The sequence below is a fragment of the Pinus tabuliformis genome, chromosome 2_2 (genome assembly GCF_031772625.1).
Source record: "Pinus tabuliformis cultivar Carrire ecotype Pingquan chromosome 2_2, CPIR1, whole genome shotgun sequence".
NCBI classification, from domain to species: domain Eukaryota; kingdom Viridiplantae; phylum Streptophyta; class Pinopsida; order Pinales; family Pinaceae; genus Pinus; species Pinus tabuliformis.
Window position 1 is genome coordinate 673438127 of NC_142300.1, and position 26419 is coordinate 673464545.

A 26419-nucleotide genomic window follows, 5' to 3' on the forward strand; every position below is an offset into this window, starting at 1 on the left:
ATTGAGGAATTTATCCATCAGTTAAAGAGATAAGGATGAGTTCTAATTAGAGTTGTAATTAGTTGGCTCAGTTAATTGATTCAAGTCCAGTTAGATTGATTTAATCAGTTTGTTTAAATTAATGTGAGTTCAGTTAGTTAATTCATGCTTGCATATAACTGCTGCACTTCAGATAACTGAATATTCTCTCATGAATAACTCATGCATGTCAGTTCAGACAGAGACCCAGTTGAGATCAAAGAAGAGACAGTGTACTATCAGTTGGATGAGTTTTTTCCTATAAAGGAAGCTCATCCATGATGAGGATTTATCTCCTTCAGGACTGCGTAGTTGGATTAGAGGTTAGTGAGTGTGTGAAGAGGCCAATTCACACAAGTGGCTGCAATGGACCCCAATCAAAATTCCGTAAAGAAATAGGAGGCTTGGAGGGTAGACCAGAGGTTAGATAGAGACCTCTGACTATCTATGAGAAGCAAAGGTATTGCAGAGAGAGCAGGATAGCTTTTGAGCCGATTATTTTTGTTATACTGGCTATATTTCCACTTGTATGATAATATAGAGTTGGGGTTTTAGGCTAAGGCTTTTCCCGGGTTATATCTTTTGTGTTATGTGTGATTGATTCCTTCTTTTCAGTTATATGTGCTCTTATTGATGTTGCTCATGTTCGATTAAGCTTCCCCTAAATTGGTTGTAGAAGCAGATCAATTATTTTTCTTTAGTCTATTGCATTATCAGGTGATCTACAGGTGGGAATTTCTACAAAGCTATAGGTGCCAATGGTGTTGCCATTGTGGAAGGAACTACTATTGTTACTGTGGGGATGGCAGTTGTGGAAGTTGTGGCCAGGTCACTTTTCTTGGACTGAATCAAAGTGTCCAACTCCTTCTCTGTTTCTTTAAGCTGATCATTTAGCTTTAGGACTAGGTCCATAAGCTCTTCATGTCCTTTTTGTGCTTCTAGGACTTCCATTATTTGAGGGTGATGCAGCTGGGGAATTTTGAGCTGCTTCTTCAGTGCAACAATGTCATCATTCTTCTTTTTAATTAGCTATTCTATTGCTTTCACATCCTTGGGATCATGTCCCAATCCTATCACTAAGTCCTCTAAGGACTTGATCCTTAAATCTTTGGCCTATGAGGAGGCCTTCTCCAACTGAAACTGAGCTGACATATTGTTTAAATAGTTCTAAAATTGGGATGCTATGGCTTTCCCTGTCAATGTAGAATAAATCATTTCACTTGTTTGCTTATGCAGCTCAATCTGGTCAATGGAATGAATATCGCTTTCCAGTACTACAAAATCCACTCTTTTAAAGTCTATTGCTGCCCTTGGCTACTTAGTGGTTGGCTTGATGATGGTCACTTGCATTTTCCCCTCTTTAACATCATATGCTGACAAAAGCCTTGTCCGATTGGTAGGGGTCATCTTCAAATACTGTGCATAGGTTTGGGCTTTCAGCCTCACATTCCTAGCCTTTATTTCTTTGTATCTCTCTTTGATGTCTTGGTCTTTATCTGCTGGCATTCTGAAAGAGGATACCTCAACACTTCGTTGTATTTCCAACATCTGAGCGTGTGATGTGGAAGGTCCTAGGATGCCCCTAGATGGAGTGGTCTGCCTACTCCCATGTGTTTTTGTGCTGGTAACCTCAGTTGTCTCCTCTATATATTCCTATTCAGAGATAGGATTCATACTTTGCTTCTTAGCCCGGATTGTCTCTGCATAGGATTGTGATGTTTGTTTTTCTGAAGTAGTAGCCCCTTCCCTGTTTCTCTTGAGGCTTTTCTCATTATTTAGAGGAGTCTTTAAAACTGGGGGGGTACTCATGGTGGCCTCTGGTCTGTCTGTTTTCTCTTATTTCTCTGGTATATCTGATTTCTCTGGTACCTCTGACAGATCTGGGGCTTCTGATTCTTCTTGTACCTGTGATTCTTCTGGCACCTGGAGGAAAGAACCCTCATCAAGATGTTTCTCTAGATCAAGTAATATGTTTTCCACAACAACTTCAATACTATCCTTGTCCTTTAAATTGTTTTCCACCCATTCCAATTGGCTGGCATATTTTTCTATTTCTTGGAGTCGATGATGAATATAGGGAGCCATCTTGTTTTTTTGTCTTCTGTTGCAGATGAAATCCAAGGGATCATATCTCCATATGAAGCTCTATTTTGGATTTAATCTTTGAAGGATTAGGTCTTCCTCCTTCCCAGCTTCTTGGCTATTACAAATAAAGGGACCTAATTGGTCTTTGATCCTGAGCTGGGCCTTCTTTTTGGCTTTGAAAAAATATACCTCATCTGAATTGATTATCTATCTATAGTACTCCAGAGAAAACAACCTCATTGGGAGGTATTTAGGTAGTTTGTATGGGGCCAACTCACAACCATAAATTATAATCTCAGTGTGGTTTTGGTACAGGTACCAATCACCTAATTTGGATTGTTTTCAGAGTTGCAGGATCCTCCTTATATCTGAACTGATCCTTGGAAGAGGGCTATCTATCAGCATTGTGACAATGGGATGTACAAATAAGTCTATGAAGTCTGTATATGAATATGGGGAGCCATATTTATGGATCAAAGGTGTCCAGAAAATTACTGATCTAGGAGACCTTTTGTTTCAATCTTCTAGAGAGTAAATGGGAACTTATCAGCTTGGTATTATAGGAGAAGGTGATATAAAACAGAAGAATACTTGAAGACTCACTCATTACTCATCCTAAGGAACTAGTCATGCATCCTATCAGCTGTAAGCTTGGCATAATCATAAATAATAGCAGGAGGATGTCTTGGAGTGTATATGGACATGAAAGACAAGATGATCTCATCTATGTACTCACTAGTGGTATAACCTAGGACACTAGATATCATTGCTACAATGTCTTGGCCAAATGGGAAGAATATGGTATACACATATGGAGGAGATTCTTTGGGGGTATAATTTTCTTATACAATGAATGCTTGGATCATTTGAGATAATCTTGTAGGGCTGAGCTTGGTAAATAAGTCCAACAGGTCTCCAATGGAAAGAGGAGTCAAGTTTTCCCTGGTTGAAGTTGCAGCATCTCTTTTATTGATTCAGCAGTGATGGTGAAAAGTATGGTTTGGTAAGGGGACATCACTACTCTTTGACTGGGGATATAGTTTGCATGGCAGTAATGGACAATTTTTGGGAAAATGTGAACTTCAGGGAATTGGTACTTGGGAAAAATGGACTCCCAAAAACCAATTTTATCAACATGGTTAAGGTATTAGTCTCTATATCGGCAGTAGAGTTTGAGAGGGGATTCATGGACAGAGGTGTCCTTATTTGGAAATCCTTGTCTGCTAGGGGGAGATGGTCTAGGTCTAGATGAGCAGTGGAAATAGGTCTCACATCCATGGCAATTGGGGCAACCATTCTCAGTCCTCGTGGATTTGAGAATGGGGAAGGTGATTTTCAGTTTTTAGGGAAATGGAGGTTCAATACAGAGTAGGTTTGAGCTGCTAGAGTTTCTTTAATTAATTTTTTACTTTAAGTAATAAAACTCAGCAACTAGTTCTAAAATTAATAGGCTTTCTAGTGAATTATGGCTTAAAGACTTAGAATTAAGGAGAACTAGCTCTGAATAAGGAAACTGGCAACTGCAAATGGTTGAAAAGGTTCTGAGTAGGATGGAAAGTAAACTGGGTGCTTTGTGGCATCTTTAGGGTGCAATTGGACATAGGTTGATAGCTTCGATGTTCGCAGGTGTGTGCATGAAGCTTTACAGTTGAAAAAAAATGATAAAAACAAATGATTTGGAGCTTTTTGGCTTTATGCGCAGAAGTCAATTTTGGTGGGTATGGGTGAACAATGGTCGTTTGTCGTATAGTAGGGTGAGTAGTAGCTATTTTGGTGTGTAGCAGGTGGGTGGTCAGTGGTTTCCATCGCACCACTTTTGGATGCTCGGTGGTATTGGGGGGAGGCCGCCCGATTCCACATGTTGAACGACACGTGGCATCGGGGGCTCGACGGAAAACAACTATTTTCGGGTGGGTATTGTTCACACATCGGGCCTGTCTGAAATGGATGAGGGCTGTTAGATGTGGAGGGGAGTGATCGTGTGGTGATTGGGAAATGGGAGTTGCATGGAGGGTAGTGGCGGGGGTGGGGGGGGGGCACTGGCGGGTGATTAAGTGCGACAATTTTTAGTTAATGAGGGATTAAGGCAGGGTTAAGGCATCGAGGTCATTAGTGGAGGGTTTAATTGGGTTTTTGACTAACTTAATCGCTGATCGATTAGTTAGTGTGTTTTTCGAGGTTTGGGTAGAAAATCATAGCTTATATTTTAAACTAGGGTACATGGCTAGTTAATATTGCGGGAGTTAAATATATACGAGAAAAGGGTATTTGTTTGGGATTTAATAAATAAATTAGTAATTAATAAAATGAGCAAAAGGGGGCACAATTCCCTAAGCATATGATATTTCATGTTTTAATGCTTTTCTGATAATAACATAAAAACATAGGATATAGTGCTTTCATGGGTTTTTAATATGAAAATGATTTATGTGGGGGAATAAATACTTTTCCTAGGTAAAAGTAATTTAACCTTAGGAAAAGAGTATTATTAGGGAAAATGAATGAATTGAAGGGGGAGATGAATTTTTATAAGGGGGTTTTAGTACTTATTTCCTATAAGTCGTTGAGCTAAGGGTCCGGTCCCTCCAAAAGTCAGAGAAATGCTCTGAGCCTCATTGACTTAGGGTTTTTAAGTACTTTGAACTTTATTGTGGGAAATTAGTTAAGTAAAAGGTGAAATGAATGAGGGAAGTTAATTAATTGACTTTGATATCCATCTGCATGCTTGAGTGCCCATTCATATTTGGAACTTTTATGATGAGAATAATAAATATGCTTTTGTCTTAATCAATCATCATACTTCTGCAACCTTTCTTCTACTTACCCACCTACTCATCCTACCATTTTTACTTCTCTTTATTAGGGTGCATTTGAGCTAGCAAACCCTTATCAAACATCTCTCTTTCTCTTTACAATATTAAACTAACTAAATCTAAGCTTATTACACCCAAGGGCTAAGATTAAACAGTTGATCTCATTTTATTTACTTTACCTATGTAATGATCTACCAAGATTAAACAGTTTGGTCAGATTTTATGCTCTAACTATCAACATGAAATTGAAACATGAAATAACCAAGTTTAAACATTTTGACTATCATGGATTGTGGCAAAGATTACAAACTGAACACAATCACTTATTATGCACAAAAAGTAAATAGTAGTAGCATTTTTGCTTGCTCACTTTCATGGTCTTTTCTCTTTTCTTGGGGTTCATATATTTCACCTTTTTAGACCTTTTCTTATTCTTTTTGTCCTTTGATTTTTCTTTTAGTACATACCTTCTTTACATTTTTTAATTTTTTGAATATGGAAAACATTTGCAAAAAGAAAAGGTATGTACATATTACAAGTTTAATCCCAGACATTCAAAAATTATGACTCCTATTGGTATAGGAACCTAACAATGTCCATGGAGAAACAACCAATCCTTCCTTTTATATTATCCAGCAAACTGAAGAGATACAACCTATAATAGATCTGATGTAATTCCCTCTTCTCTCTCACTCAATCTCCGCTCTTTCTCATTCAGAATACAAATATACATAGACGCAATACAATTCCATCATATATAGCAAGGGGTTGCCTTCTAGGGAAAAAAACCCTAAGGTAAACATAACTTCTACCATCAAATATCCGCCTAATGAACAACCTAGATTGACTACGAAATTAGAACATTTTACAAGGCAATTTTACATCTATTTTTTGCTTCGGGGGAGCTTCCCCTAATCCCCCGCCATGGGGGGTTCCCAAATATCGTAGCTTCCCCCCTAGACCACCCTTGCAGCACAAATATCATGGGTGGAATTGCTGCCACATTACGAACTAGAGTCCAATGCAGTTGTACCTCTTAATAAAGAAGATAATCAGGCTCGACACCCAACAATCTCCCACTTGGAGACTGATCATAGCAACTCCACCGCTACTTCATTTACTAGACAATGACTCCACTTTAGACTTGCCTATTTTTCATCTTCTTCATCATACTTGAAGACCAATTTAAATTGAGTAGAATCTCCATTTCTCTCTAGTTACAACTTTTGTTAACATATCTACAAGATTCTAGCTAGTGTGTATCTTTTCTAGCTTCAACTTTCCATCTTCCAATGCTGACCGTATGAAATGGTACTTGAGCTGTATATTTTTATTCTTGAAATGAAATGCAGAGTTATTTGCAAGATGTATGGCACTCTGGCTGTTATTGTATAACCTGCCCAACTCTTTCTTCTTACCTAATTCATCCAGAAACCATTGTAACCAAATCATTTCTTTACTAGCCTTTGTAGCAGTAACATACTCTGCTTCCATTGTTGAGAGTGCAATAACACTTTACAGTTTTGAAACCCAACTAGAAGTTGTTCCACCTACAATAAGCACATACCTTGTTGTTCTCCTCCTGTTATCTCTATAACCCGCCATACCTGCATCAACATATCCCTTTAGAGAAATGTTTGAACCACCAAAGCATAATGCTTGATTTGTGGTACCTCTCAAATACCTGAGAATCTACTTCACTGCCATCCAATGTTCTTTTCCTTGATTGTTCATGTACCTTCTTACAACTCCCACTGCATGTGCAATATCAGGACTTGTGCAGAACATTGCATACATTAAGCTTCCAACTGCTGATGCATATGGAACTTTAGACATATAAGCCATTTCTTCCTGAGTCTTGGGACACACCTCCTTACTTAGTTTGAAATAGCTAGCCAAAGGTATACTAACTAGTTTTGCATTTTGAATATTAAATCTTTTCAACACCTTTTCTATGTACTCACTTTGAGACAATGTTAATTTTCGATTCTTCCTATCTCTATTTATTCTCATACCAAGGATTTGTTTTGCAGCACCCAAATCCTTCATTGAAAATGAGTTCACTAGTTTTCTTTTGAGCACATTTATTTCATGCATGTTAGAGCCTGCAACAAGTATTTCATCTACACAAAATAATAATATAATATAGCTGCCATCATTTTGCCTTTTGAAATAAACATAATGATAAAAGTGACATCTAGTATAACCTTGTTCAGACATAAACCTGTCAAATTTTAGATACCACTACCTTGAAGTCTGTTTTAAGCCATACAAGCTCTTCTTCAACCTTCACACTAGTTTCTCCTTCCCTTTTACCCCATATGCTTGTGGTTGTTGCATATATATCTCTTCTTCCAAATCCCCATGGAGAAAGGTTGTATTTACATCTAACTTCTCATGATGCAAATATTCAACTGCTACTATACTTAAAATAGTTCTGATTGAAGTCATTTTAACAACTGGAGAAAATATCTCATCAAAATCTATACCCTTTTTCTATGCAAACCCCTTCACCACAAGTCTAGCTTTATATCTTTTTCTGCCTCCATATTCTTCCTTCAACCTGTAAACCCATTTATTATGCAATGTTGTTTTACCTACAGGAAACCTGACTAAGTCCCAAGTCTGGTTATGTGCTAAGGAGTCCATCTCTTCATTCATGGCTTGCTCCCACTTCTTCCTAGTTTCTACCTACACTGCTTCTTCATAATATTCTGGTTCACCAGAATCAATCAACAACACATAATATAATGAAGGATAGTATCGTTCAGGGGGTCTACTTATCCTGGTAGATCTTTTAACACCACTTTCAGGTGTTTGAGGTGCTTGTTGTTGTTGCTCTGGTTGTTGATCATTATGATTTTCAGGCACCATCACCTTTTCTTTGATCTCATCAAGCATTGTATATTCTATGTTTTCTTTTTTCTGTTTGTTTCTTGCAGTTGATCCTTATACAAAACCTTTTCATTGAATATGACATCTTTGATCCTAATGATTTTGTGTTTTTCATAATCATAAAAAAGATAATTAAAATCATTAACACCATAACCAAGAAAGGTACATTTCTTTGACTTTGCCTCAAGCTTTCTTCTATTTTATTTATTAATGTGGACAAAGGCTTCACAACCAAAAGTCTTTAAAAATGAGTAGTTCACCATTTTACATGTCCACGCCTCCTATGGAATACCACCATCCAAGGAACTTGAAGGCCCTCTATTTATTAGATAAACAACAGTATCTATAACATCTGCCCAAAATTGTAAAGGTAATCCTACATGCAATCTCATGCACCTTGCACGCTCCATGATTTTCCTGCTCATCCTTTCTGACACACCATTTTCTTGTAGTGTTCCTGGAACTGTCTTCTCTTTGTGAATTCCATTCTTTGAATAGTACCTATCAAACTCTTTGCTGCAATATTCACCTCCATTGTATGATTTGAGACACTTCAACCTTTTTTCTATGTCATTTTCAACCAAAAGCTTTCCATTTCTTGAAAGTATCAAATACATCAGATTTATTTCAAATACAATAAATCCAGGTTTTTCTAGTTGCATCATCAATAAAAGTAACATAATAACGAGATCCACCGAGAGATGATACCTGAGCAGGTCCTCATACATCCGTATGCACAAGCTCTAATTTTTCGCTCTTCGTTTATTTCCCAACTATGAGGAATCTGACTCTCTTTTATTTTCCATAAACACAATTCTCACAGAATTTTAAATCAACATGCTTCAAAACTGGCAACAAATTTCTTGAGTGAAGAATCTACATCCCCTTCTCACTCATGTGCCCAAGCCTATGATGCCACAATTTTGTATCTTCTCATGTAGAGGTTAAAGCATTAAAACAATTAGAAATACCATTGCATAAATACAATGTACCAACCTTTTCTCCTTTTGCTATTACTAGGGATCTTTTAGTGACCTTCCAGGTTTTATCTGTAAAAGTAGTCACACAACCTTCACCTCCCAACTGCCTTGTTGAAATTAGATTTTTCTTCAGATCTGGAACATGCCTTACCTCCTTCAATAGCCATTGATTTCCATTCCATTTTTTTATGAAAATTGTACCCATTCCAATGATTTTATAGGGTTTATCGTCACCCAACCGAACCTGTCCAAAATATCCTTGAACATAATCATGAAAATGTTTCCTATCAGGTGTGGCATGGAATGAGGCCCCTGAATCTACCACCTAGGCATCAATAATATTTTCTAATGAAATAATCAAAGCATCTTGCAACACATCACCTGTCACATTCACTTCATGATTGTTTTCTTGTTGCGTGTCTCATTCTTTTCCCTTCTAAGACTTGCAGTCTTTCTTCAGGTGTCATTTATTCCCGCATTTCCAGCACACTATCCTCGATCTAGACTTGGATCTTCCTTTCCTCGACTTACTGCAATATCCTATGCTCTTTCCTCTTTCCATTTTTCTTCCCCTAGTCTCTGTAGTCAAAGCATTACCTGATGTCTTACCGGATCTTTTTCGTCGCATTTTCTCACTAAGGATTGCAACAATAACATCATCAAACTTTAATGTACTATATCCAAAGACAGATTTACTAATGGCCATAACTAAACCATTCCAACTTTCTGGCAATGAGCACAGAAATAACATAGCCCTAACTTCATCATCAAAAGTTACCCCTACGAAACTTAATTGACTAGTAACTGTGTTAAATTCATTCAAATGATCAACAACAAATCCACCTTATAACATCTTCATATTAAATAAATGCTTCATAAGAAAGACCTTATTTGAGGTCGAGGTTTTTTCATATAGTTTGGCCAATGTCGATATTATACCCTCTTTTGTCGTTTCCTTTGAAATATTAAACGCTACCGACACTGCTAGGCACAACCGTATTTGTTGGAAATAATACTGAGAGGGGGGGGGTGAATCAGTATTATCAGATCAATATAACTTTTCTCTTTCCATATTTAGATTCATATGTGATGCAACAAGTATATATCCATTAAACATATGATTCAGTTAGTTGATCTGTAATGAGTGCATCAGAACATTATTAACCATATGAGCAGTAAACCAGAGCAGTAAAATAGAACAGATCATCACACACAAGAAGCACACATGAACACCATGATGTAAGGTGGAAACCCAATGTGGGTGAAAACCACCTGCTGCAATTCGTCTCAATCTTCTTTAATAAGAAATACCTTTTACAATAGTTCTGTATTGGTCCAGACTTATACCAGTACACAGGCTTCTACCTGCAGAAGGCTACAACCTTCTCTCATTCTCCAGACTCTCTTGGAAGGGAGCTACAACCCCCTTTGCGCAGGCTGCTACCTGCTGAGATGCTCCAACCTTTACTTGTTTTCCAGCTGCTACTAGAAGGGAGCTGCCACCCCCTTCGCTCTTGTACTAGCTGATGTACTAGTACGTAGGTGTGGACCTACCAAAGGCTACAACCTTCTCTTTCCTCCTCCAAGTACCATGTTTCATCAATTTTCAGACTGAATACACTGAAGCACAACATCATAATCTGAAAGGCCACGTTTCATCCAATTTTCAGACTGGACCCATAAATATCATTGAAGCACATAATCAATCAATCTTCTGAATCAACCAATCACCAGATCAATACATATACAAGGATAATATGAGTGTTAGCAACCCGATCTAGTCCATTAGATCCATTACTAGATCTCATCCATCAACACAATCAATCAAACTGAATATGTAGAATACTGACACCATTAAACAGTCATCAGAACACATCAACAACCTGAACTACCTGTAACTTTAAACATCATAGCTCAAATGGTATACGCTACTACAATGAACCAAACCTGCGTACATACGTGCTTTCACCAAAGCCAACCCTCGTACAGATCTATAAATATTCAATCATGACTTGTAGCGATTTCAAAATTAAGTTATACCCAGTTCAGATCATTACAAGCGTCAGTATACAGATCTAGAATAAGCATAATCAACTATATATAGATAGTTCATTTCAAATCATTTGATCCCGATCTATCCTTAGATCTTGTTCTCCATCAACCAGTGAGATCCCTCTTTAGCTCAGATCCAGATCTGCACCATAACCTAATCACAGTATTCCAGATCTAGATATTCAATAATTCAGATGATACTTTGTCAAATGATCTCCTTCCTCTTTTATAGCCTTAGTCCTTTCCCAATACCACGGTCCAAAACCATAGGATCAAAAAACTGTTGGACTAATACCATGAACCAACCATGAAAGTGCGTGAGATCAATACTTTTGGATGCAATACCACAGACCAAAACCATAGGATCAAAAACTGTCGGACTAATACCATGAACCAACCATGAAAGTGCGTGAGATCCACACTTTTGGATGCAATACCACAGACCAAAACCATAACAAACCAATACCATGGCCCCAATACTTGGGATCAACACATCTGACGAGATACTATGGTCCAAAACCATAGGTTCAAATACCAAGGACTAACTACCATGGACCAAAGGTAAGTTCTCCAACATATACGCGCTTTTCCTTGCATGAAAGTGCGTGAACTTTTTTTTTTCTCTACATGAAATAAACTTTTCTCTGCATAAAAGTGCGTGAACTTGGGATCAACACTTCTAACGAGGTACCATGGTCCAAAACCATAGGTTCAAATACCAAGGACTAACTACCATGGACCAAAGGTAAGTTCTCCAACATATACGCACTTTTCCTTGCATGAAAGTGCGTGAACTTGGGATCAACACTTCTAACGAGGTACCATGGTCCACAACCATAGGTTCAAATACCAAGGACTAACTACCATGGACCAAAGGTAAGTTCTCCAACATATACATGCTTTTCCTTGCATGAAAGTGCATGAACTTTTTCTCTACATGAAATAAACTTTTCTCTGCATAAAAGTGCGTGAACTTTTTCTACATGAAATAAACTTTTCTCTGCATAAAAGTGCATGAAATTTTCTCTACATGAAATAAACTTTTCTCTGCATAAAAGTGCATGAACTTTTCTCTATATGAAGGAAACTTTGTTGCACTATAATTTATCAAATAAATTTTCTGCACTATAATTTATCATTTGTGTGATTTGCCATCAAGGACAACACTTGTCTCATAATGCCAACAATCTCCCCTTTTGGACTTGTCATACTAAGAATTGTCATCTGATATCTCTTTGGTATATTCATCTAGATATATATAAGTGAGTTGATCTTCTATGAGTTGTTTTCCATCAAGTACAACGCATGCATCATAATGCCAACAATCTCCCCCTTTGCACTTGATGGAAACAATACCAAATCACTCTCCCCCTTTGACATCAAGGGCAAAGGGCGAACCAAGATATTCTCTTTCCTAGAAAGGCATTCCGCTGTTCATACTCCCCCTGAGTACCTGTTGAAATCTCTGAATGAGCTCCCCCTTTGTATATGACGTGGTGCACCAATTTGTCCATACTTTTTCTGAGAACATGCTGAAATCTCTGCTCTGCTGAAATATGCTTGTTCATGCTCCCCCTGACTGTTACGCAAGGTCTGCAAAAAGATGTTCTACAAGAAGTACATGACTCTATACATCATAAATGACCTTCCTATCACCAAATACTCATACATACATCCATCTCCCAACCAAATGGGGATATACCAGGAAATGACAACCAAGTACATTACATCATTCATCCTAGGCATAGTGGGGAAACCAACATAGGCCGTTACATGACCTTGATATGACTGAAATATTTCATCAAATGACTACAATAGATAGAGACACACTATTACATCATGAGCCTTGATATGACCTTTACATCAAATGATATACATGACATTTATAACAGAGACCAAACACCTAAATAAGATCATGATAAACATCAGCAATGAAACTGAATGATCTGTTCCATAGCATCTGTCACCAGCAACTTGTATTAGTGCATGAATCATCAAGGTATGTCTGTATCAACTCATCCTTTTGAACAGAATTATGTATATACAGAATCATTCTATCATATGTGAGAAACACCATAGCCATCCAGATCTGCATGGACCAAGCATCATCAATTGGGAATATAAATCAACATATGTACGAAACAACCTATCATCATATAGGTAAGAACTCATCATCATCATGTCTCCAACAATGCAACATTGAATAATCATCCATGTATCCAGCCAACAATCCTCATCCATATATGTGCCAAGAATAATAGGAATCCTGCATCATAACTGTAATATATGATCTTTATGCATATGACGACAACAGCATATGAGTGACTCATCATCAAGTAAAGAAGATGTGAATTCAAGCTATGTACTTCTCGTTATCCTTATGAAGATCACCATGTAAGCACCATTAGAGAATCAACCACAAATCTGATCTAAATATCAACTATGTAACCCAAAGAATCATCTGAACAACTCATAACCATATCATAGCAAGATGAATCATTTATCCATATAAGCATCATCACCAAGGACTATTAACCATAATGCCAACAATGCATTAAGAGCATATGCTCCCCCTAAACCTGTGCCATCTGTCAGATCTGATCATGCATATTAATAAGAAGTATCAAGACATCAGCAATATCAAGTTAGAACCAAAATACTTCTAACCATCATATCCACACATCATTAGCAAAATGCAACCATTATCAATTAGAGCAAAACTGATCCTTTTCTTGAATCTGTCCCTACTGCCTTTCTTCAAACAATCATATACGCGACTGTGCAGTAACAAATTCGCATATATATGCAACTTCCCTTTATCAAGCTTGCGTAGGAGATTGAATTTTTACACTTCCGTCTCCCTTTGTTATGTCTGTATAATGTGTTGTGCCGCAACTTTCTGACTAAACTTCCTTTTTCTTCCATATCTTCAAGTGTGATGATGTTTTCTCCTTTTGGTGTGATGTCCGTGCTTTGTTCCTGCATTCCTTTTCTATATTTCCAAGCTTGTTACATGCATAACATCTTACATGTTTCATATTCCTTTTGTAGCAATCAACAGCTTTGTGACCAAACATATTGCAAGCAAAGAAATATCCATTAAAGTACCCTGACTGATATGATCTGTTTGTTTGATGATCTTTAACCCTTCTTCTTCTACATCTGGCTGCAACATGTCCAAGGTTATGACATACATAACATTCAACATTATTCATAGGAGGAGTAAAATGTTTTCTTTTAAGAATTTCTTTCCTTGGTTGATGATGAGATTGACCTTTCATCTCTCTTATCTCCTTGTTGATAATTTTAGATTTCTCTTTAGAGTTCCTTGCCTCACCTTGTGAACTAGATTCACCTTCAACAGATTCATGAAAGCCAAGACCCGTTTTGATAGCAGGAGATCTTTGACTATTAAGAATATCATCCAAGACTTTAGTACTATCTTGAAAATGTAAGAGCTTATCCTTTTATTCTAATTTACTTTTCAAGATATTTATCTCAACCTGAAGTTGTTCTTCTTTTTCTAGATATTGCTTCTTCATGTCTTCTTCAACTTTCCTTTCTTCTTCTAACTGATGCTTTAGCTTGAGAATCTCCTTTTCTTGTTCTTCATTCCGATCCTGTTGCATTTGACGAATTCTGAAGGCACATTCTAGCTGAGATTTTAAGTTGATAACTTCGTTTCCCTGTTTTTCAATGTCTTGGACTAGATCTTTATTCTGCTTCTTTGATTCTTCAAGATCTTCCTTTAGAGAGCAGATCGTGGCTTCAAGACTTCCATAGTAACTGGATCTATCTCTGAGTTTCTTGATGGTTGTGTTCTTTTCATTGACTTCATTTCTTAGAGATGTTTCTTCAACCTGCAACTTTTGATATTTCTCCTTGAATAACTCTCGTTGAGCCTTTTGTCTAGTAACAACTTCTTTGAGGGCACCACTCTTTATGTTCAAAAGTCTTTCTTGTTCACTAATTTTATTTGTCAGCCTGTTAAATTCTGCTTCTATTTGATATCCTTCTTCCTCACCCATAAGAGCACATTCAGTTGTTTCGTTATCACTTCCATCTTTTCCAAATGGATAGATAGCTGGAACATCAGAGGATAGCAAATTCATATAGTTCATCTTCATTCTGAAATGATTCTGAATCTGAATTTGAATCTGAAGAGCTTCTTATACCTAATCCCCAATCGATTCTCCCACTGTCATAGTTCTTCTGAGATGTCTTCTTCTTCTTATGAGCTTTCTTCTTAAGCTTCTTCCCCATTGTTCCACGGATCTCCTTCAAGCGATCAAGCTTCTACCAAAGGACCTGCTCTGATACCAATTGTTGGAAATAATACTGAGAGGGGGGGGGGGGTGAATCAGTATTATCAGATCAATATAACTTTTTCTCTTTCCATATTAAGATTCATATGTGATGCAACAAGTATATATCCATTAAACATATGATTCAGTTATTTGATCTCTAATGAGTGCATCAGAACATTATTAACCATATGAGAAGTAAACCAGAGCAGTAAAATAGAACATATCATCACACACAAGAAGCACACATGAACACCATGATGTAAGGTGGAAACCCAATGTGGGTGAAAACCACCTACTACAAGTCATCTCAATCTTCTTTAATAAGAAATACCTTTTACAATAGTTCTGTACTGGTGCAGACTTATACCAGTACACAGGCTTCTACCTGCAGAAGGCTACAACCTTCTCTCGTTCTCCAGACTCTCCTGGAAGGGAGCTACAACCCCCTTTGCGCAGGCTGCTACCTGCTGAGATGCTCCAACCTTTACTTGTTTTCCAGCTGCTACTAGAAGGGAGCTGCCACCCCCTTGGCTCTTGTACTAGCTGATGTACTAGTATGTAGGTGCGGACCTACCGAAGGCTACAACATTCTCTTTCCTCCTCCAGGTACCACGTTTCATCAATTTTCAGACTGAATACACTGAAGCACAACATCATAATCTGAAAGGCCACGTTTCATCCAATTTTCATACTGGACCCATAAATATCATTGAAGCACATAATCAATCAATCTTCTGAATCATCCAATCACCAGATCAATACATATACAAGGATAATATGAGTGTTAGCAACCCGATCTAGTCCATTAGATCCATTACTAGATCTCATCCATCAACACAATCAATCAAATTGAATATGTAGAATACTGACACCATTAAACAGTCATCAGAACACATCAACAACCTGAACCACCTGTAACTTTAAACATCATAGCTCAAATGGTATACGCTACTACAATGAACCAAACATGCGTACATACGTGCTTTCACCAAAGCCAACCCACGTACAGATCTATAAATATTCAATCATGACTTGCAACGATTTCAAACTTAAGTTATACCCAGTTCAGATCATTACAAGCGTCAGTATACAGATCTAGAATAAGCATAATCAACTATATAGAGATAGTTCATTTCAAACCATTTGATCCCGATCTATCCTTAGATCTTGTTCTCCATCAACCGGTGAGATCCCTCTTTAGCTCAGATCCAGATCTACACCATAACCCAATCACAGTATTCCACATCTAGATATTCAATAATTCATATGATACTTTGCCAAATGATCTCCTTCCTCTTTTATAGCCTTAGTCCTTTCTCAATACCACGGTCCAAAACCATAGGATCAAAAAACTGTTGGACTAATACCATGAACCAACCATGAAAGTGCGTGAGATCAATACTTTTGGATGCAATACCACGGACCAAAACCATAGGATTAAAAACTGTCGGACTAATACCATGAACCAACCATGAAAGTGCGTGAGATCCACACTTTTGGATGCAATACCACGGACCAAAACCATAACAAACCAATACCATGGCCCCAATACTTGGGATCAACACATCTGACGAGATACTATGGTCCAAAACCATAGGTTCAAATACCAAGGACTAACTACCATGGACCAAAGGTAAGTTCTCCAACATATACATGCTTTTCCTTGCATGAAAGTGCATGAATTTTTTTTTTTCTCTACATGAAATAACTTTTCTCTGCATAAAAGTGCGTGAACTTGGGATCAACACTTCTGACGAGGTACCATGGTCCAAAACCATAGGTTCAAATACCAAGGACTAACTACCATGGACAAAGGTAAGTTCTCCAACATATACGTGCTTTTCCTTGCATGAAAGTGTGTGAACTTGGGATCAACACTTCTAACGAGGTATCATGGTCCAAAACCATAGGTTCAAATACCAAGGACTAACTACCATGGACCAAAGGTAAGTTCTCCAACATATACGCGCTTTTCCTTGCATGAAAGTGCGTGAACTTTTTCTCTACATGAAACAAACTTTTCTCTCCATAAAAGTGCGTGAACTTTTCTCTACATGAAATAAACTTTTCTCTGCATAAAAGTGTGTGAACTTTTCTCTACATGAAATAAACTTTGTTGCACTATAATTTATCAAATAAATTTGCTGCACTATAATTTATCATTTGTGTGATTTTCCATCAAGGACAACACTTGTCTCATAATGCCAACAATCTCCCCTTTTGGACTTGTCATACTGAGAATTGTCATCTGATATCTCTTTCGTAGATTCATCTAGATATATATAAGTGAGTTGATCTTCTATGAGTTGTTTGCCATCAAGTACAACACATGCATCATAATGCCAACAGTATTGTTCCAAGTGCCTTTCTGTCGAGAATATCCCATTCTATGTCTATCATACTTGTTGGCTTCTTTGCCTTTCTGCTTAATTGTTGGTACAGATCTTTCTAGTACATATAATCTTCCATCTTCATCTTCCATAACTAGTAATTTTGGTCGTTAAAGTTTTCGACCTTAAACCTACCATCTTCTGCCATTTCTCCCACTCGAACTAGGAACCCTTCTCTCCTATGAGTTTATCAGCCAAATAGACCTTCGGCTCTTCTACCATTTGTTATAAAATTATATATTATAGAGCAATGGAGAACATAAAAAAAAGAGAGACACAGATATATGTGGTTCGCCCAAATTGGGATACATCCATGGAGAAATAGCCAGTCCTTCCCTTTATATTATCCAACAAACTGAAGAGATACAACCTACAGAAGATCTATTGTAATTCCCTCTTGTCTCTCACTCAATCTCCTCGAGACTCTTTCTCACTCATAATATAGATCTACATAGATGCAATACAATTCCCTCATATATTGTGAGGGGTTGCCTTCTAGGGAAAAAAACCCTAAACTAAACATAACTTCTACTGTCAGATCTCCACCTATTGAATGACCCAGATTAACTATGAAATTACAACATTTTACAAGGCAATTTTACATATATTTTTAGCTTCGGGGGAACTGCGCCCGATCCCCTGCTTGGGGGGGGGGGGGGGGGGATCCCAAATATCACAGCCGCTGCCCTTGGATCCCCCTTACGGTGCGAATATTATGGGAGGCGTTGTCTCCACATTACGAACTGGGGTCCAATGTGGTGATACCTCTAAATAAAGAAGATAATCATACTCTACACCCAACACAGCTCGTCAAATAAATCATTGATTCTAGGTAGTGGGTAATTGTTCTTAATGGTTAGCTTATTTAGTTTTTGGTAGTCAATACAAAGCCTTAGGGTGTCATCTTTCTTTAAGACAAAAAATAGGGGGGGATCCCCATTGCAATATGCTTGGGCTAATGTATTTCTTATCAAGCAACTGTTGCAGTTGCATTTTTAATTTTGTTAATTCTTGTATATGCTCATATGATCAGCTGTTTTAGATACTGGGGTAGCTACTAGAATCAATTCAACCGTAAAATAAATATTGTGTTAAGGGGGCGACCCAGTGATCTCTTCTAGAAATACATCAACAAAATTTTGGAAAATTGGCAGATCCTCTATGGTTGTCATATTTTCTTTAGAGTTAGTGCATCCAATTTGAATTGCATAAATATGACAAGCCTTTTTTATCTACATTCCCAACTATGAGGTTGTGATTGGCCTTAATTTTAGGGGTCTTAATATCCCTTGGATTTCTTTCCTAGAACCTTCTTCATAAATAAAACTGATAGTTTTACTTTTACAATTTATAAGGGAACAATGTTTTTCCAGCCAATCCATACCAATTAAAACATGGTAAGAACCTTAGGTAAAAACATTTAAATTTACTTCCATGGGTTGACTTGTGTTAGGCCCCTATAGTACTAGTGATTCCCCCATTACTATTGTCATTGTATCCCTTATTGTTATTATTGTGCCCCTATTTCGTCCATATTGTTATTAGTATGCCCCATAGAAACCCACTATTGTTATTTTTGTGCCCTTATGTTATTACTGTTATGTCGGCTTGATTACATTGTGACCCCTTAGACTCCTATATATAGAAGGGAGGTTTAGTAATTTGTATGATTGAAGAATTGTTCATTTGTGCAATGTAAAGGAGGCTGCCCCCTCAGAGAGGCTAAATTCTAAGGTGTTGATCTATCTTTTCTATCTTTTTGTGAGATGGTTTCCTAACATTTGGTATCAGAGCTTTGGATTCTAGGGTTTCACTGCTCCAAATAGGCCATCATCACATTTTCGCTATAATTATTTTTCTGCGATGTTTCAGAAGATAAAAAAAGAAAACCATTTGAGTCGAAATCGTTTTGAACTTCGAGTTCGAATTTCAGAGCTTGTCTCGCTATATTTGCGGATATATGATCTGAGGAAGTTGGCGTTTTGCAGACTCTCGAATTACATTCCAAACAGGTGACCTGGGGAAAATCATCATAACCTTTTTTTTTAGCATTAGATTGAAATTTCGTAAGAAGTTTCGAAAAGAGGACGACCTGTAGTTTTCTTTGTATCAGTTTCAGGTACTAAGGTTGAAACAATGACACGTGGCACATCGTACAATTTCAATCCACTGAACTATTCTATAATCAGGTCACCATGGGATATTTTTCATAACTCTTCCTTATAGAATCCAATATTGATCAGACTTGCGAGGTTAGAAAGAGGACTCAAAGGGCTACCGTAGGATGAGGTTTCAGATATTCGAGAACCGCAGTTACAAAGATACAACAAATTCAATATTGAGATCTTACAAAGTGAAAAAAAAGGTGTGTAGTCTTTTTTGAATTTTGCATAAGTTTGGTTTGAAAAATTAGTTTGAAGGAATTCAAAGGGAATAGTGAAGAATTATTAGCATTAATTAATGCCTTGAAGAAAGAAAATGGAAACACCTAGTAAGCAACATGAAAGCTCTAGCATGACTCGTGAAGAAGAGGACGAAATGAAACATGATATATCAAAATTACAAGACTAAGTACAAAAAATTTTCACTCTCACTAAAGGTAAATGAACCCAAGATGAATTACATGGAAGCTAATATGAATGGCATGCAAGTTAAGATGGATGATGTGGAAGCTAATATGGATGGTTTAAAGAAATATGTAGAAGCTAAGATGAATGGCATGGACGCTAAGTTGAATGGCATGGATGACAAGATGGAAGAATTGAAGATACATTTGAATAAGTCGCTACAAGAAATGGTCACTAATGGTGAAAGGGTAGTAAAGGAAACTCATGATGAGAACAAACAAAATGTTAATCATGATTTCATAGACTCTAATGTTGGATTGAAGACCCACCATGTTTCAAAAATCGATATGAGGACGTTTGATGGCAAGGATCCCGGAACATGGATGCTACAAATGGAGCAATTTTTCGATCTTCATAATGTGAAAAACACACAAAAGGTACATATTGTAACTTTATATTTGGAACCAAATCAGTTTGTATGGTATTGATGGATTCACTCTCATAAAAAAATTGTCACTTGGGCAATTTTTACGGAAGAAATGATAGCACATTATGAGGATACAAAAAGCAACACTTTTCTTAGCCAATTGACAAATCTCAAACAAAAGTGTTCGATGATGGAGCACATTGAGGACTTCCAAAAATTGAAAATAAGGGTAAAAGATATTTTAGAGGAGCATAGGATTGATGTGTTCATCATGACTTTAAAGGATAATATCCAACATGAGGTTCACCTATGGGAACTTGATTCATTGGAGAAGGCATTCAGGTTAGCAAGAAAAATGGAAAGCAAAATTATGACAATGAAGAAGCCTTCCACTCACAACTATAAAGATGGAAGTGTTGCTGCCCCTAGCCTTCTACAACCTACAAGGTTGACACCACAACAATTGGGAGAAAAAAGAGCAAAAGGGCTCTCTTACAGTTGTGATAGCAAATACACTAATGGTCATAAGTGTGCTGAGAAGAAATTATTCTACATTGATTGTGAAGAGGAGGAAGAAAAGGAACAAAAAATGTCAAAAGAAGAGGATATACTCTAGGAACAAATCCTAGATAAAGAAGAAATGGATCCGACCATATCTTGTAATGCATTGGCTGGAATTACCACTCCTCAAACTATCAAGATAGAAAGACATATCAACAAGAAAAAGGTAATAGTGTTGATTGATTCGGGAAGTACCCATAAGTTTATTCATTGTAAGATAGCAAAGGAATTGAATTGCTTCCTATATCCAACACCAGAGTGTCAAGTGATGGTTGTGTTGAAAATGCAACAAGATGATGGAGCTTAGTGAAAATAAGTCGCCTTCACTAAGTGGTCGCGCAGGGTATTTTTGGCGTAAAGTCTATTTTTAGACTATGTCTATTTTTAGACATATGAATCATGGTCTATGAGTTGCAGGACGCTATTTGTGGATGATTGGTCATGTTGTTAAAATAGATGGACTTCTATTTTTAGACATATGGGCGGAGTCTATTTTTAGACTGCCAAGTCTAAATATAGAACAGTTGAATATTATTAGCTCTTAATAATATTTGGACTATAAACATTATCTTATCCTCTTGGAGAACTTCAGTTCGAGCTATGGATGTGGCACATGCAACTTCCAGAAGAAAATATGCTTTTCCTATGGGTTAGTTGAGCTATTGCATGAAGGAATTCAGTTAGAGCTTAAGTGATTGAGTTTGGTGGAGTTGATTGAGGAGTTGATGGAGTTGTGTTCAGTTTGACTTAGTTGAACTAGTTGTATTTAGTCTAACTAACAAATACACTAGTGATGAGTGATGTGAATTAATTATTAATTAATTCACTAATTATTAACTCATAAAGCAACTAAAGAATACATCAGTTAACTCAGTGCATGGACAGTTCAGTGGAGACAGGTGTTAGAGGTGAGTGAAAGGGAAAGACAACTGTCAATTGTGACTATAGTTGTGCATGAGATTTTCACAATCAATGGAGTGAGTATTGCCAATGAGGATTGCATGGTTCAGCCAAGGGAAATACGAGTTTGGATCAGAACTTCATCATTATTCTCATGCAGGATTGCGCAGTGGAGGCAGGCAAGCAGTGGAGAAGATTTGAACCTGTGATTGATTCAGATCTGAGCTTGTTTGTGTGTAACAGGTGGAGATAATACTGAGTACTTGCGAGGAGTATTGTACTATGTATTGTTACATGTTCTCAATCATTATAATATACAGATAGTTGGTGGTTTTCAGCTGTATGCTTTCCCCGGGTTACATATTGTGTTAATGTGCGCATCTAAGTGATGTTTCATTGTTTTTAATTCTGCAAAATTGATGATCAACGTAGAGGAGGTGATGTATTATGCATGTATTCCGCAATAGTGTATAATCAGGATAATCTCTGTGAATAAGTTTCATATTATTCAACATTTCTACATGGTATCAGAGCAGAGTTGATCATTAGATCTATTATTTAGAAAGTGTTTACATTTTATTTCTTCAGGCAGAGTCTGTAATCGGGCCAGGTAGCCTCTGGATTCATCCTTCTTTTGGAAGGTGAGATATCCGGTGAATTTCCATACAGTCGATCTTTGTACAAGAAATAATTTCTTCTCCCAAATTTTAGATCAGAAGCAGTTGAGTTTTGAGCTGGTGGAATTCGAATTTGCAGCAGTGTTTTCTTGGTGTCAAAGTTGAAATGTCTTTCAACGGATTGTGATTGGAGTATGCTCTTGAGGGCAGCTCAAACTATGTTGCATGGAAAGATAGGATGGAGGCGGTGTTAGATGATAATGGGCTGAAGGAGTTCGTAGAGAATGATGTCCCAAAGCCTACTGATGTTGCTCATGTTGATGCTTGGAAAAAGAAGACATCAAAGTGTCGAAGGATTCTGTTGGAGGGCATGAAGGATCAAATTGTGTCCAACCTGCATGGAAAGGCTTCTCCATACTTGATGTGGAAAGCATTGACAAATCTATTACAAAGTAAGAGCGATCAGAGGAAGCTGGCAGTCAAGGATAAACTCAGAAACATTAAGTGTGAGAATGGAGACAGTATGCCCAGGTATCTCACGAAGTTCACCTAGTGCCGGGATGAGCTGGGAAGTGTGGGGGTGATTGTCGATGATGAGGACTTGGTGAGCTTGGCTCTCCTTGGTCTTCCGAAGAGTTGGCATTCCTATCAAGACTCTGTCAATGGTCGGGAGAAATTTCCAGGATGGGAGAGACTTTGGTCGGATCTTGTGCAAGAGGAGATCAGACGGAGCACCAGAGACAGTTCTTCATCCATGCATGATGAGGAGAACTGTGCCTTAGCGAGTAAGGTGAAGAAGGGGAAGGAGAAGGGTTCTCTTTCTGAATCTAGTTCTTCCAATGATGGGAAGAAGGTTGACAAGTCGAAGGTGAGATGCTTTCGTTGTCATGAGTTGGGCCATTATGCCACTAATTGCCCAAAGAAGGAGTCCAAGAAGGGATCCGGGGAAGGATCTGAAGGTGAGGCACTTGCTTCACAGTTTGAGTTGGATTTCAAACTCTTTTCATGCATGGTTTCATCCATGGTGGGAAGTGGTTGGTTTCTTGACAGTGGAGCTTCTTTCCACATGATCGGTGACAAGAATTTGTTCAGTACTTTGGAGGAGAAAGATCTTCAGATACTCATAGTGATGGGTAATGATGAGAAGTGTAGTGTCTCAGGTGTAGGCACAATTATTTTTCAGAGGGAGCATGGAGCTCGCCTTACCTTGACTGATGTCAAGTATATACCAGGACTAAAGAGAAAATTGGTGTCGATCGCGATGCTGGAAGACAGAGGCTATGATGTAGTCTTTAGTAAGGGAAAGGTTTTCCTTGGACACATCATCAATAGACAGGTGAAGTAGATTGGTTGAAGGGTCAAGAACCTATATGCTCTTGAGGTTCAAGATGCATGCAAAGCCTTGAGCAGCGAGGCAACTGATGGAGAATTGGTGGTTGAGAGGGAGTGTATATTACCTCTCAACATGCAGAGCCAGAAGAAGTCTCACACGATTGTGGAGGAGCCATAATTGGTGCAGCAGCTTCAGGAGGTTGTGGAGCAGCCACAACAAGGGAAGCTGAGAGGAGATCGAGTAGAGACATCTACTCATGCAAAGACCTCTAGTAGGGGGAAACTTCGAGCCATGAAGGCTGAGGGATCGCATGCAGCCATACCTCTAGGTAGGAGGTGGGGCGATATAGAGTGATCGTCCCAAGGAGGAGGGGCAGGATCCTTGAGGTACCCAACCTCTTGGATGAGACCTTGCTACAGGAGCCCCGATGTGGAGAAGAAGGAACTGACTGATTGGGTAGAGATAGATGTGGATGGATCAGTAGAGAGAGCGACAGTGTAGGGAATCCCAGGACAGTGCATAGCTAGTAGGCTACAACAATGCGAGAGGCACAAGTGTTTTGCACAGTGCTAGGTGGCACAGAGAGGTGTGCAATGGTGCGAGATACATGGAGATGTTGCAGTAGCGCAGATGTCAGAGAGGGAGCACTTGTCAGCAATAGGTAGAGCTTCAGCATCTGAGTATGTTCCTAGCCCAACAGAGTGGTCAGTTGGGAGTGTTTTTGTTCAAAGTGTTGTTGGAGCAAGTGGACCGGGCAAATGTGTTGCATGCAGAACATTCCAGAGTTGCAGGATAGGGGTTGCAGATAATCCATATCTTGTTGACAGGGAGTGTTGAAAATGCAACAAGATGATGGAGCTTAGTGAAAAGAAGTTCACCTTCACTAAGTGGTCCCGCAGGCTATTTTTGGCGCAAAGTCTATTTTTAGACTATGTTTATTTTTCGACATATGGATCATGGTCTATGAGTTGCAGGATGATATTTGTGGATGATTGGTCATGTTGGTAAAAATAGATGGAATTCTATTTTTAGACATATGGGCGGAGTCTATTTTTAAATTGCCAAGTCTAAATATAGAACAGTCGAATATTATTAGCTCTTACTAATATTTGGACTATAAACATTATCTTATCCTCTTGGAGCAATTCAGTTCGAGCTACGGATGTGGCACATGCAACTTCCAGAAGAAAATATGCTTTTCCTATGGGTTAGTTGAGCTATTGCATGAAGGAGTTCGGTTAGAACTCAAGTGATTGAGTTTGGTGGAGTTGATTGAGGAGTTGATGGAGTTGTGTTCAGTTTGACTTAGTTGAACTAGTTGTATTTAGTCTAACTAACAAATACAATAGTGATGAGTGATGTGAATTAATTATTAATTAATTCACTAATTATTAACTCATAAAGCAACTAAAGAATACATCAGTTAGCTCAGTGCATGGACAGTTCAGTGGAGACAGGTGTTAGAGGTGAGTGAAAGGGCAAGACAGTTGTCAGTTGTGACTATAGTTGTGCATGAGATTTGCAATATCAATGGAGTGAGTATTGCCAATGAGGATTGTGTGGTTCAGCCAAGGGAAATACGAGTTTGGATCAACCATTCATCATTATTCTCATGCAGGATTGCGTAGTGGAGGCAGGCAAGCAGTGGAGAATATTTGAACCTGTGATTGATTCAGATCTGTGCTAGTTTGTGTGTAACAAGTGGAGATAGTACTGAGCACTTGCGAGGAGTATTATGCTATGTATTGTTACATGTTCTCAATCATTATAATATACAGATAGTTGGGGGTTTTCAGATGTATGCTTTCCCCGGGTTACATACTGTGTTAATGTGTGCATGCGGTTGATGTTTCATTGTTTTTAATTCTGCAAAATTGATGATCAACGTAGAGGAGGTTATGTATTATGCATGTATTCTGCAATAGTGTATAATTAGGATAATCTCTGTGAATAAGTGTCATATTATTCAACATTTCTACAGTTTGCAAGTGGAGGAACCATAAATTTCTCTGGAAAGTACCATAATATCAAGCTATCCATGGGAGAATATGTATTGAACAACCCAATGCTTTCCATTCCAATGGGTGGTGCTGATGTTGTACTAGGAGTCCAATGGCTACAATCCTTGGGTACAATAGCTTTTAATTTTCAAGAACTTTTAATGAAATTTTGTGCAGAAGGAAAGGAAGTTGAATTAAGGGGTATTGTAGGGAAACCAGGAAAGATCATCAACTCTAACAGTATGACAAATCTTCTAAAGAAGGAACAACGAGGTGTAATTGCACAATTATGTTCGCTAGAGGTTCCCACATCGAAATCGTCTATTTCTCCAGATACTGAAAAAATCTTGGACAATCATTCCAAGGTATTTGAGACTCCCAAAGGTCTCCCACCTATTTTTGATCTTGATCATGCTATTCATTTGATTCCAGGAATTGTTTCTCCAAACATCAAGCCGTACAGATATCCCTATG